At 44.2% G+C, this 13,793-nt stretch overlaps 1 protein-coding gene across 2 annotated transcripts in view; it reads left to right on the forward strand.

The window, feature by feature from the left end:
* The first annotated feature begins 7,689 nt into the window (after positions 1-7,689).
* The window catches only part of SGK3 (serum/glucocorticoid regulated kinase family member 3), a 105,297-nt gene continuing 99,193 nt past the window's right edge, over positions 7,690-13,793 (forward strand). The window contains exon 1 of one of the 2 annotated variants that reach the window (XM_089654269.1): positions 7,690-7,835. The gene's annotated coding sequence lies outside the window, so the exon portion shown is untranslated. The remainder of the gene's footprint in view (positions 7,836-13,793) is intronic. The other variant, XM_089654268.1, reaches the window with a different exon arrangement.

The following is a 13,793-nucleotide window of genomic DNA, read 5'->3' on the forward strand; positions in this document are numbered from 1 at the left end:
TGTTCCTTAAAGGCACATTCATAATGCTCCCTAAATGACTATGCGCGTTTGACTTGTGTTAAAGGCGTGTTAAAAACACATTCAAAAGGCTAACTTTTGTAAAAAAAATTTGTGAACCAAACCTAATGTGCTACAAACGTGCCACAAACATGTGTCACTGCATTTATGGTGCGTTACCATAGACTTGAATGGAAGGAGCTGAGATGCCTAATTTTAATGTCAGTTTGAACTGCACAACCCCCCTACTTCTTTGCTATCCCAGCACAAATCCCCACCCCTAACAATTTCCCATCCCAACACAAATCCTCTTCCCCTCCAAATCCCCCCCAGCACAAATCCCCCTCCCCCCTGCCAGCACAAATCCCCCCTTCCAAAAAAAATACTAATTCCCAGCACAACCTCCTATCCCATAACAAATCCTCTCCACTCTCCCTCCAATCCTCTCCAGCACAAATCCTGCTCCACAGCCAAATCCCCCTCTCAGCACCCCCCCCCCCCCCCCATCCCAACACAAATCTTTCCTACTCCTCAATACTCTCCAGCACAAATCCTCCTTCCCCCAATTCCCGCCTACCAGCACAAATCCTCTGCTCCACTTTTAGCACAAATCCTTCCACCCAAATACCCCCTCCCAGAACAAAACCTCCCCCTATAAAAATCCTCTCCCCCCTTCTAATACGAATCCCCCCCAACCCCCCCATTCTCATAGTGCACCCTCCTCCCTAAGTGTTCCAGCACATATTCTCCCATCCCCCTCCCCCAAATCACTCCTCCCAGCATAAATGTTTGTTACCTGAATTACCTTCAGGCCCCCCTTTGCAATTCTTCATCTTAAACTGAATACAGACTTCATATCAGCGTTGCTGGGGAGGAGGGACATCCCTCTTCCCCAGTTCCTCCTCCTGTCCTGTGTACTTGAGATGTTAAAGCCGAAGAGACACATAGAGGAGGCTTCTGTCAGCTCTGCAGTGATTGTTACAGGTGGCCAGCTAGGAGAGATGCCGGTTGCCATAGAGGGGTGATCGTGGCACCTGGGATGCCAGGTACCGCACAAGAGATGCAGGGCAGGTGCCCTGGGTGCCCATGCTAGTAGGCCCCTACCAGGATAATCAGTTGAGCCCAGTGCCGGAACTTTTTATGGCATTGGGCTCTAGGATTCAGCTCAGATTCATGGGATTCTGGGATTTAGTTAAAAACTCAGGACGGTCCCACTGAATCTGGGATAGTTGGGAGCAGGGCCAGTGCTAGACTATTTTGCGCCATAGGCAAGACCAGCTTCTTTCATCCCCCCCCCCAAAAAAAGAGATTTAAAAAACTGAAAATATTAAACTAACAAAACATGGAACTGCTACATTTCTTTTAATTTGCCAAAATAAGTGCCATACAATGTCTCTGACAGATCCCAGGCTGGAATTCCCCAGGCAATGGGGGGAGGTAAGACACTGTTGCCTTCACCCTTGCCATTATCATTTGCCACCTTTTACAATTGCCTAACACAAATCTTAAAGATTCATGTATAACATGTGACCTTTGTATTTGTTTGTTTACCTAGCCATCTCTCTCTGTATAGCTTTTGCTCACTGTGATACACTGCGTTTCTTCTTTTTCCTTTCACACTGTATTGCTGTGTATTGAGTGTATATTTTGTATGCCTTGTATTTTCCTAATAAAAATATTATGGAAGAAAAAAAAGACACTGTGACAGCAAGCAGCCAGCCGGCCCACACACAGAGAACACCTGAACTGAGCGATCCCACACAGTGTGTCACGGCTCCCGGGTATGACCAGAGGTATGTGACTGACGCAGGGAAACGCAGACTTCAGATATGTTATAAACAATGTAATTTATTAACACTAACCATACAAACATAAACGCAGTGCAATACTAAAACATAACACAGTGCAAACAAACCAACCAACCACCCACAGATAACAGTACATACAATGCAAGCGTCGTCAGGCAGGCCGGGTCAATATCAGTCGGGCAGGTAGGTACAGGGGGAGCAAGCGGAGAATGGTCGGGGTCACAGGCCAGGTTCAGCAGGTAGCGGGCAGCGTGGTACAGAGGGTCAGGCAGAGGAGAATGGTCAGACAAGCCAGGGATCAGAGCAGGGTCAGCAGAGAATCAGACAGGAACAGAGAGCAGGAACAAGATACAGGGCCCAAGAGAAACACAACACCAAGGCAGAGTCTGCAGGTCTGAACGTCCCTTAAATACACTACAGAAAATTACAGGAGGAGCGGAGACAAGACCAGTCACCCTGCACAAGGAGAGAGAGCAGTAGTGACTGGTCTTTGTTACAGAACGGTCCTACACAGAGGCAAAATTTCACACTGGATTTTACTGATGAGATCACTCATGTGGGTTCGGACGAGGATCCGAACACAACTGAACTCATCCCAAGTTGTCACCAGTAGCACCCCCATTGGAAGATTTCCTTTCTTTTCCTGTTTTGGTGACAACCAGAGATTTGAAATTTTCTTTCACTTTTTGTGATAATGGTAAAGAGGAAAATAGAAAGGGTGAATTTCCCTAAGGGCTGGTTTACACTAGTGTTACTCTGTGAAGGTTGGATTGCTCTTCAGAAAGCATTTGACAGGCAGTGGGGAGGCCTTGTATCACCTTCTAACTGATGGTTTTAACCCCTTAAACCCCACAATCATGTGCTGCAACCATGTGCATCACACGTAGTGGTGAGGCACTCCCATTCTGTTGAATGGGTCGAGTTTAGTAGTTGAATATGACAATGGGGAAAACGTTTGCTGCAACGCAATGCAAAGCATCGCAGACATGACAGGAGGAGCAGATGAGGGGCTGTAGAAATGTGTAAATGAGGCTTAAAAGGAACAGAGACAGCAGAAAAAAACTGACAGGGGTTCTGATCTCTCTCCCCTCCATGGAAAACTAAAGCTGGCCATAGATGGATCAACATTTGATTGGTTCAGCAGGTGACTGGCCAATTTTCAATCCATGTGTGGCCACTTCCATTCGAAAGAAGTCGATCTACTGACTGACTTTTGTCAAAGAGGTGTGTTGGGAAATTTTTTCTGATCAGCTGCTGATCAGTGTATTCTGAGAGTCTCCACTGTCTGAATGCAATATCTCAGAGGGGAGGAACTATCCTATCGACCTTCCTTGTGTGGATGGAGGAGTTTGATAGTTTTTTGGTCTGATCAAAAACTGAGTAGTCTACAACCAGCTTAAAAGAAAAGTGTTACCTTTACTTATACTTTAATAAATTCATAACTGCATTGACTTGTTAGGCCTCGTACACACTGGAAATTTTATGACGTTGCTGTTATGTGTGTCTGGCTTTTTTTCTGCCTATAATCACCCCTTCAAATTAAGCTTAGTATACATGATCAGAAAATTGGAAGAAAAATGCCGCATTCTGATAAATCGTCTGATAATCTAACGGTTAGTACACAGCTTTTGAGAGCTAATCACAACAGTTCATGGGAAATTATCCAAAGGGTCAAATATGAAAATTTTTCTCATACGATACAAGAACAAAAGTTTTTAATTTAATCAATATTATATTTGTCCGTAAAAAATTGAATGACCAAGACCGCGTATGCTCGGAAATGATAGAATACATTTTAATACAATACATGACATCATCGCAGGAAGTTGTATTCTGTCTTACGAGAATTTTCGTAGCTCTAGTAACCTATTCATTTTTGATAATTCATCCAATATTTTTATCGTGTGTACCAGGCTTTAGCCTATGTCGCCATGCTCACATGTACTTTAGAGGAGTTTAGAGGCAAGAAAAAAAAACACTACCAGCGCAGAAGTAGTGGCATTTTGGCAGAAAAAAATGCTTGATGCATGTAAATGTGTCCAAACATGTGTTAAAGATAGACGCATTTAGTTTGAGTGTTAAAGTAGAACTATAAGCAAAACTTTTTTTCGGGATAGAACAAGCGAGGGTTATAACCCCTGCAAATAAACTAAAAAATCTGTGCTCTGCCAAATGTGTAAATAGCTAAGTTGGAAATACAGTTGTGTTCAAAATAATAGCAGTGTGTTGAAAAAAGTGAATAAAGCTCAAAATCCTTCTAATAGCTTTTATTTCCATACACACAAATGCATTGGGAACATTACACATTCTATTCCAAATCAAAACATGAAGAAAAATATATCAAATTTGTGTTGTTCCTCTAAAAAAATTGAAGAAAAGTGAGTATTAGACGGTTCAAAAAAATAAGTGTTTGTATTCTTCTTTACAAACTCAAACATTCACTATATAAACTGAAAAATGTTTGAAGATTTTGCTTTCCTTTGAATCCCTTAATTAATATTTAGTTGTATAAGCACTGTTTCTGAGAACTGCTGTACATCTGTGTTGCATGGAGTCAACCAACTTCTGGCACCTGTGAACAGGTATTCCAGCCCAGGATGATTGGACTACATTCCACAGTTCTTCTCTATTTCTTGGTTTTGCCTCAGAAACTGCATTTTTGATGTCACCCCACAAGTTTTCTATTGGATTAAGATCCGGGGATTTGGCTGGCCACTCCATAACGTCAATCTTGTTGGTCTGGAACCAAGATGTTGCACGTTTACTGGTGTGTTTGGGGTCGTTGTCTTGTTGGAACACCCATTTCAAGGGCATTTCCTCTTCAGCATAAGGCAGCATGACCTCTTCAAGTATTCTGATGTATTCAAACTGATCCATGATCCCCGGTATGCGATAAATAGGCCCAACACCGTAGTATGAGAAACATCCCCATATCATGATGCTTGCACAACCATGCTTCACTGTCTTCACAGTGTACTGTGGCTTGAATTCAGTGTTTGGGGGTCATCTGACAAACTGTCTCCAGCCACTAGACCCAAAAAGAACAATCTTACTTTCATCAGTCCACAAAATGTTGCGCCATTTCTCTTTAGGCCAGTCAATGTGCTCTTTGGCAAATTGTAACCTCTTCAGCACATGTCTTTTTTTCAACAGTGGGACTTTGCGGGGGCTTCTTGCAGATAGCTTGGCTTCACATAGGCATCTTCTAATTGTAACAGTACTCACAGGGAACTTTAGACCTTCTTTGATCTTCCTGGAGCTGATTGTTGGCTGAGTCCTTGCCATTTTGGCTATTCTTCTATCCATTCGAATGGTAGTTTTTCGCTTTCTTCCACATCTTTCAGGTTTTGGTTGCCATTTTAAAGCATTTGCGATCATTTTACCTGAGCAGCCTATCATTTTCTGCACTTCTTTATATGTTTTCCCCTCTCCAATCAACTTTTTAATTAAGGTACGCTGTTCTTCTGAACAATGTCTGGAACGACCCATTTTCCTCAGAATTTCAGAGAGAAATGCACTGTAACCAGCATGTACAACATTTGCTGCCTTCCTTCCTTAAATAAGGGCAATCATTGCCACCTGTTTGTCAAAGAATGAATGACCTCACTAATAGAACTCCACACTGTTATTATTTTGAACATGTCCCTTTCAATTAGTGATTCAATTACACAGAATCAGCAGCATGTCATGACTGTTGGGTCTGTTGGATTTCTATTACTCTACTACACCTGCTAGTAAATTATTTGCCATGAAGAAATATAATTTCTACCAAAAACAGTGATTGATCAGGTTAGTGATGTCTGACTGCTATTATTTTGAACACAACTGTATATATATATCCAGCTGCTGCAATTCCCTTTACTGGAACTAAGGGGCCAAGCCTAACACCTGAAAAACAACCCCACACCATAATCCCCCCACCACCAAATTTTACACTTGGTACAATGCAGTCAGGCAAGTACCGTACTCAGACAGGATTGCCAGACACAGAAGCGTGATTTCTCTCTCCAAACAACACGTATCCACTACTCTAGAGTCCAGTGGCAGCGTGCTTTACACCACTGTATCCGACGCTTTGCATTGCACTTGGTGATTTAAGGCTTTTATGCAGCTGCTCGGCCATGGAAATCCATTCCATGAAGCTCTCTTTGCACTGTTGTGGTACTAATCTGAAGGCCACACCAAGTTTGGAGGTCTTTAGCTATTAACGCTGCACACAGTTGGTGACTTCTGCGCACTGTGCGCTTCAGCATTCGCTGACCCCGCTCTGTCATTTTACGTGGCCTACCACTTCGTGGCTGAGTTGCTGCTGTTCCCAGTTGCATCCACTTTGTTATAATACCATTAAATGTTGATCGTGGAATATTTAGTAGAATGGAGCAGCTGCATCCAAGCCTTACATCACCAAGTGCAATGCAAACCGTTGGATGCAGTGGTGTAAAGCACGCCGCCACTGAACTCTAGAGCAGTGGAGACGTGTTCTCTGGAGTGACGAATCACGCTTTTCTGTCTGGCAATCCGATGGACATGTCTGGGTTTGGCGGTTGCCAGAAGAACGGTTCTTACCTGACTGCACTGTGCCAAGTATACGGTTTGATGGAGGGGGGATTATAGTGTGGAGTTTTTTTCAGGGGTTGGGCTTGGCCCCTTAGTTCCAGTGCTTGACTGCATTGTGCCAAGTGTATTGTTTGGTGGAGAGGAGATTATGGTGTGGGGTTGTTTTTCAGGGGTTGGTCTTGGTCCCTTAGTTACAGTGAAGGGAACTCCTAAGGCGTCAGCATACCAAGACATTTTGGACAATTTCATGCTCCCAACTTTGTGTGGACAGTTTGGGGATGGCCTCTTCCTGTTCCAGCATGACTGCGCATCAGTGCACAAAGCAAGGTCCATAAAAGACACGGATGAGTGAGTTTGGAGTGGAGGAACTTGAGAGTCCTGACTTCAACCCGATAGAACACCTTTGGAATGCATTAGAGCAGAGACTGGGAGCCAGGCCTTCTAGTCCGACATCCATGCTTGACCTCACAAATACGCTTCTGGAAGAATGGTCAAACATTCCCATAGACACCCTTCTAAACCTTGTGGACAGCCTTCCCAGAAGAGTTGAAGCTGTTATAGCTGCAAAGGGTGAGCCAACTCAATATTGAACCCTACGGACTAAGACTGGGATGCCATTAAAGTTCATGTGTGTGTAAAGGCAGGCCGACCAATACTTTTGGCAATATAGTGTATATGTGATTCTGTGCAGCTGGCCTGCACTGTAGCAGTAAAGCAACACTGTGTGGTCAGTAAGTGGTTAAGTGAATTTCTTGGGGTCCCCAGGTCACTAGAACTAGTGTCCCCATTGGAAGATTTCCCCTTTATTACTTTTCTGGGGACAACCCAAAATGTGTGATTTTCTTTTACTTTCACTTTCAATGATAATGGTAAACAGGACAAATAGAGAGAGTGAATCTCTGCTCAGACAGCAATAAAACCTGACAGGGGTTCTAATCCACCTCCACTCTATCCAAAACTATAAAAAAAAATTCCCTATAGTTATACTTTACACTTTAAATTATTATTCTCGCCAAGGAAATGAATGAACGCCCAAGCGCTAAAGGGACCTAAACGTGCAAGTGTTAAGTATTTTTTCTACCAAAGCGCTGCTGCCAGGAGGCGTCTAGGAGAGACAGGCCAGGCGTCCAGCGTCCATGAGGTCTGTAGTCCAGCTTTCCCCCCAATAGATGATTTTATTGGGATATGAACCCTTTCTATGCCTGGTTTTCTGTGGTGGGGTTTGCAGTATGGTGCATGTCAGCAGTGTGTGAGGAGAGGGGAATTCGGAGGGGTTTGTAGCTGTGAACTTCCTGGACAGAGCTGACAGGAAACGTGTAGTGAGCGGAGTGCAGAGTGTTCTCTCATGGCCGGGGCCGCACACAGGAGGAGCTGTGCTGACACGTCAGAATAGAGGAGACACTTGTAAACACAGAGAGGAGGAAGAGGAGCCCTCCAAGTTCACACAGGGCGGCTGCTGGAGCCCGGCTTCTGGTATGTATCCTGCCTTCTGCTATGTAGCCCCGGACATAGCCTGGGACAGGGCGCTCCAGAGAGAAGGGCAGGGAGAGGGTGGTCTGGGCTGGAGGGATTGGGAAAACTCTCAGGAAAGTGTTGGAGTGACTGACAGATGGATGTGAATGGAGGAGCCTGTCATATAGAGAGGACTCCCTGTTCTATAGAGAGGACTCCCTGTTCTATAGAGAGGACTCCCTGTTCTATAGAGAGGACTCCCTGTTCTATGACTTGTCTGCACCCTCTGATTCATGTCTTGTCTATTCTATTGTGTTCTACCATGACTTGATGGTGAAGTTTCTCTGGATTGGTTGAGCGGTAATCTTGGGGACACATTGGGGGAGATTTACTAAACCCAGAGAGTGCAAAATCTGGTGCTGCTCTGCATAGGAACCAATCAGCTTCTGGCTTTTATTTTCAAAGCCTAAGTCCCCGGTCACATGCGATTTGCAAATGCCAAGTCGCACCCTATTGTCCGCAATTAGAGCTGTCATATCATCGCGGATCCGACTCGCACTACTTTTGGTGTAATTTTCATAGATGTCTGTGTCAGATGTCTTGCAAATTACACCTGAAATCGGTAGGTCACCTGACTTCCAAATCGTGCGACTTCACTTTAAGTCGCACAATTTCAAAGTTGGGTTTGATGTGACCGGGGGTAGTCAAACAAGCTGAAGTTACAAGATGATTGGCTACCATGTACAGCTGCTCCGGGTTCTGAGCGCTCCAGTTTTGGTAACTCTCCCTGTAAAGCCTAGCACACACCATCAGATAATCGTACAACAAATACCGCTTTGGAAGCGATCGCACTATAATCTGATCGTTAGTACACAGCTTTCGTCTGAAATTATTTGAAGGGACAAGCATGAAAGATTTTCTTGTACTTTTTTTTATTAATTAAGTACACATTTCACCCGAAAATACAATATAAATACAATACAACACTTCCGAATCTTCTTCTTGTCATATGAGAATTTTTGTATCTTTAGTAACCTCTTCATTTTCATTCTGAGACTACAGGCAAAAGAAAAAACGGACGATCGTTCGTCCCGATATTCTCATCATGTGTACGGGGCATACGTTCCGTATGGGTCTGTATTAAGGACCTTCCCACTATCTCTGTGGATAAACGCAGGCTCATAGCAAGAAAGCAATTCATTTCTATGTGCCCCGTTCTCACCACAATGCTGTGTCATGCAAAGGCTCATTCACATATGCAGTGCTCCTTGAAGAACAATCCACATTCAGATCGCTCTTCAGAGAGCATTTGACAGGCGGCGACCTCTGGATCACCACACTAGTGCACCACAACCCTATTCACAGTGCAGCTCACCACACTGCCCACAGCGCAGCTCACCACGCTGCCCACAGCGCAGCTCACCACGCTGCCCACAGCGCAGCTCACCACGCTGCCCACAGCGCAGCTCACCACGCTGCCCACAGCGCAGCTCACCACGCTGCCCACAGTGCAGCTCACCACACTGCACACAGTGCAGCACATAGACAGGTATGAAGTGTCACTTTCAAAAAGGATTAAAAAACAGTAAACTGTGTAATGTGAAAACACTAGGGATGAGCTCAGGCATGTTCAGATCCTAGTCTGAACCAGGGGCGGACTGACCATTCGAGCACTCAAGCAGTGCCCGAGGGCCCGAGGTCAGTAGGGGGCCCCATGAAATGCCCCTGGTACCTTTTTTATAGGCTTTTTTTGGGTGTACTTTGAGTGTGGGCAAGGACACAGGGGCCCCATGATCCCCTATTGCCTGGGGGCCCCATGAGTTGTCAGTCCGCCCCTGGTCCGAAGTCATCACTGTACTGGGCCAATCAGAAGTGGCCAAGGCATTCTCACCCCGTATACATGTGGCTGCAGGGAGGGGAGTGCCTTGGTGACGTACAGTGTGCCTAGTACAGATGACAGATTCTTAAGCTGCCCATACATTAGACAATTTGCTTTTTCAGTTTCCTTTAGATTCACCTTTTAACTTTGTAGTGCCTGACTGCATACAAATCAAAGTGTTTAGGTGTGACCTCATATTGTATGGTATTGGTAAATCTAAAGGAAAATTGTATAATATATGGCCAGCCTTATGCAAATTCCAAATTAATTTTCTTTAGAAAATCGGAAATTTTATGCGTTTTGTAATCGGATAGTGCCACCGTTGATTTCAAAATTCAACCAACCAAGCCTTCAGTTTCACCTCATGTTGGTACAGAAAAAAATTTTTCATGGCCAAGAATTTTCTTTTCTTTCCAAGTCACAGCTCATGCTTGTTTCTTTTTCGTTTTTATTTCTTGAACGATTTTCCCATCATTGTTTAGAAATTTGTTTGTTTTTCAAAAAATTTCCAACATGCCTGATTGCTCAAATTCGATGGTCACACGAAAATCAGCCTTTCTGTGACCTACTAATGGTGTGAAATTCAAACAAAAAAATCTTAGAAAAGATTTTCGAAAGAAAATTCTTTTGGAGTTCGACGCATATATGGCTGGCTTTAGCTGGATCGTTCAGGAGGATTTGGATTAGGACCTGGACACACCTGAGCTCAGCACTAGTACTAACACATCACAGCACCCTACCCAACACACACGTTTCAGGGCCGGTTCACACCAGGAATTCACTGTGCGTTGCTGTGAGATTCATATGCATTGGAGTGCAGTGGGATCTGCCCATTCATTTTGATTGGGCTGAATCACAACGGATTGCACCAAAGGTAGTGCATGCACTACTTTAAAAAAACGCACTGTAACTGGATCACATGGTACTTCTGTACCATGCGATCCGGGGCAGGCAAATGCACTGCATTTCCAACCTGCATTTGGAATGTACTTAACATTGACACCCACTGCAGATCACGATTACAGTGCGTTTTGACCACGGTGTGGGAAAGGCGCACGGAATGCAGACTTCATGCACTTCGTTCTGGTGTGAATGGGCACTCACTTCACAGGTGGGTTCACACCAGCATCGGGCTTTATTGCACAGCCGCTGTTGTGCTGTGAGCAGGACGATGTGATGCGTTGTGTTCAGCACATTGCACTGTAAACCTTTTTATGTTTCAACTTTATTGAAATGACAGTCGATTCATCTTTATGCACAGCAGTATTTTGCAATGTAGTGTAATCGGGCAGACTGACAACTCATGGGGTCCCCGGGCAATAGGGGATCATGGGGCCCCTGTGTCCTTGCCTAAATTCAAAAAAACCTATGAAAAAGGTACCAGGGGCATCTCATGGGGCCCCCAACTGACCCCGGGCAGTGCCCAAGTTTCCAAATGGTCAGTCCGCCCCTGAGTATAATGCATCACAGCACACCACAGTGAAACAAAATAGTGCCTATCCTACTTCTTTTAGCATAGATCACTGCATCATGGTGTAAACTGCACCAATGCCACATAAGTGCCCGGTCACACCAGTGCAATCTGCGAATTGAAATTGCACCTGAAATTGCATCTGATGAATGTGAAAGTCAGTGCCTAACACCCCAGTCACATCAAGCCCGACTTTGAAATCGTGTGACTTACAGTGAAGTCGTATGGTTTCGAAGTCAGTGTGGCTCCGACCAAGTCGCACCAATATGGTCACTGTAATTGTGCACAGTAGGGTGTGACTTGGCATGCGATTTGCAAGTCGCATTGCATGCAAATTGCATGCCAAGTCGCACCTGATGTGACCGGGGACTCAACATGTGCGATTTGCTGCAGTGCGATTTCTAAAGTAGTTCTTGCATTACATTTTATGCAGTTTTTTTTTGCGATTTCTCATACATAATAATATAATGGAAATCGCACTGCAAATTTCAAGAAATCATTGAAAATCTTCACAAGTAGCAATAAAGTTTTCAGAAATCACACCTGAAATTATGCTGAAATTGCACACAAATTGCACGCTAAACTATAGAGTTTTTTGGGGGGGTTTTGTGGAAGAGTGCATGAGATCTACACAGGGTCAATCCGCACTGTCTAGACAGAGGGTCGGGTCCTGCAGCCTCATAGGACAATTAGGGGAGAATGAAAACTCCTCCTACAAGATTTAACCAGTGCTCTGCTGGACACTGATAGAAGTCACAAGACTGCTCTAACTGCTGATGAGAAAAGGTATTTAGCGGTTTATGTTTACTAAAATAATTGCTTTTCCGTGTTGTGTGTACTGTGGAATACCAGATATAGTGAATGCAGGGTCCTGGATTTAGTAACACTTTAAGATGTCATACACACTACATTCTGTTTGTACAATCTCCTGTAAGATGTCATACACACTACATTCTGTTTGTACAATCTCCTGTAAGATGTCATACACACTACATTCTGTTTGTACAATCTCCTGTAAGATGTCATACACACAACATTCTGTTTGTACAATCTCCTTTAGCGTTACCAAATAATATTTCTGTCCAGGGGCGGACTGACAACTCATGGGGCCCCCGGGCAATAGGGGATCATGAGACCCCTTTGTCCTTGCCTAAACTCAAAAAAGCCTATGAAAAAGGTACCAGGGGCATTTCATGGGGCCCCCTACTGACCCCGGGCCCTTGGGCAGTACCCGAGTTTCCAAATGGTCAGTCCGCCCCTGTGCCTGTCTGATTGAATGCAAATGGAATGGATATGCTTAGGAAGGTCCAGGTCTCATATAGTTTTAAAGGATAAGTTCACCTTTTGTAAAAAAAAATAAAACCATAAAAAAATAAATGCACATTATTTTGACGGTAAAGATTGTTCATTTATTTGTTATTTTTTTACACTGCAGCCTGTAAAGCTTTGCACTTACGATCAGCAGAAAGCGGGTGCAATTTCATACTCCTGCAGCTTCTCGGTATAGCAGTCTGCCCATACCTCTCATACAATTACTGAACTTCAGGAAGAATCCATAGATTACAAGAGCCAGCACCCTCACAGTTCACTGAGAACTACAAACTGTCTGCAGTGGTGGCAGATGGGACTTGTAGTTTGTTCATTCACAGATCTGTGTGAATGAATAATAGTGCTGCGTGGGCAGAGCCCCACACAGCTGTGCTGTTTTCACATTGTGTCAGTGGGTGCAGGGAGAGGATCCTCTGCCCACTTGAACAATAATGGATCGGGAGGGTGCAGGGCTGCTGCTTTAGTGACATTTTACCTGGTATACTCTGAATACGAGTACAATATATAACCTGTCACTAAAGGTTAACTTAAATCCTTTAAGTAAATGTAAACTTTGCTGTACAATCAGATTCGAATGTTTGTGACAAGTTATCAAACTGGACTTTGGAGATGTGGGCTATTCCTTGTCTTTTTGCACTATCTTCTGTGTTTTTCCTGTCGGTATGTCGCCATGAGCAGAATGTTGATGTAGTGAAGTCACCTGCCTCTGACCTGTTTACATAGCAATTTCGTCCTTTCCGCATTATCCTCCAACATGACACTAAAGGGTCTATTTATATATCACCAATTCTAAAAGGAAACCTATTTCAACCTTGGGTGAGTTGTGTGAATCCTGCGTGAAAACATTTAGGAATTAACCACTAGTGCCCCACAACGCACAGGTATGAACCGCTGTGCAAAGCATTGTGGTGCGCAGTTTTGATAAAAATGCTGCTAAAAGCTGCGTTGTGGTACCTTGGAAATAACTGCTTTAGGCTGCATTCACACTTTTGTGTAACGGGAACACGCATTCCGGATGGTGATTTGTTGAGCAATTTGCACACGATTTCACGTGTCGCACTTAGGGCAGCCCATTCACTGCATGGGCTGTACTATGCGTGTCTGTCACCCAAAAAGAAGCCCATGCACCCTTTTGGTTGGCAAGTTTAAAACTTGCATTTTGCCATAATCACCATGCAATCCAGGCATTGCGTTTGGGGTGCCATTAAAAAATAATGGCACGCAAAAGTACATTGCACGTTTTGCCGCAATTTGTGATTGCAGGCAGAATCGCAGCGATTCTGCCTGTGATCCCTAATCG

This window comes from Staurois parvus, unplaced genomic scaffold, assembly GCF_062004578.1.
Source record: "Staurois parvus isolate SC_StPar_1 unplaced genomic scaffold, SC_StPar_1.0 ptg000748l, whole genome shotgun sequence".
In the NCBI taxonomy this organism is placed as follows: Eukaryota; Metazoa; Chordata; class Amphibia; order Anura; family Ranidae; genus Staurois; species Staurois parvus.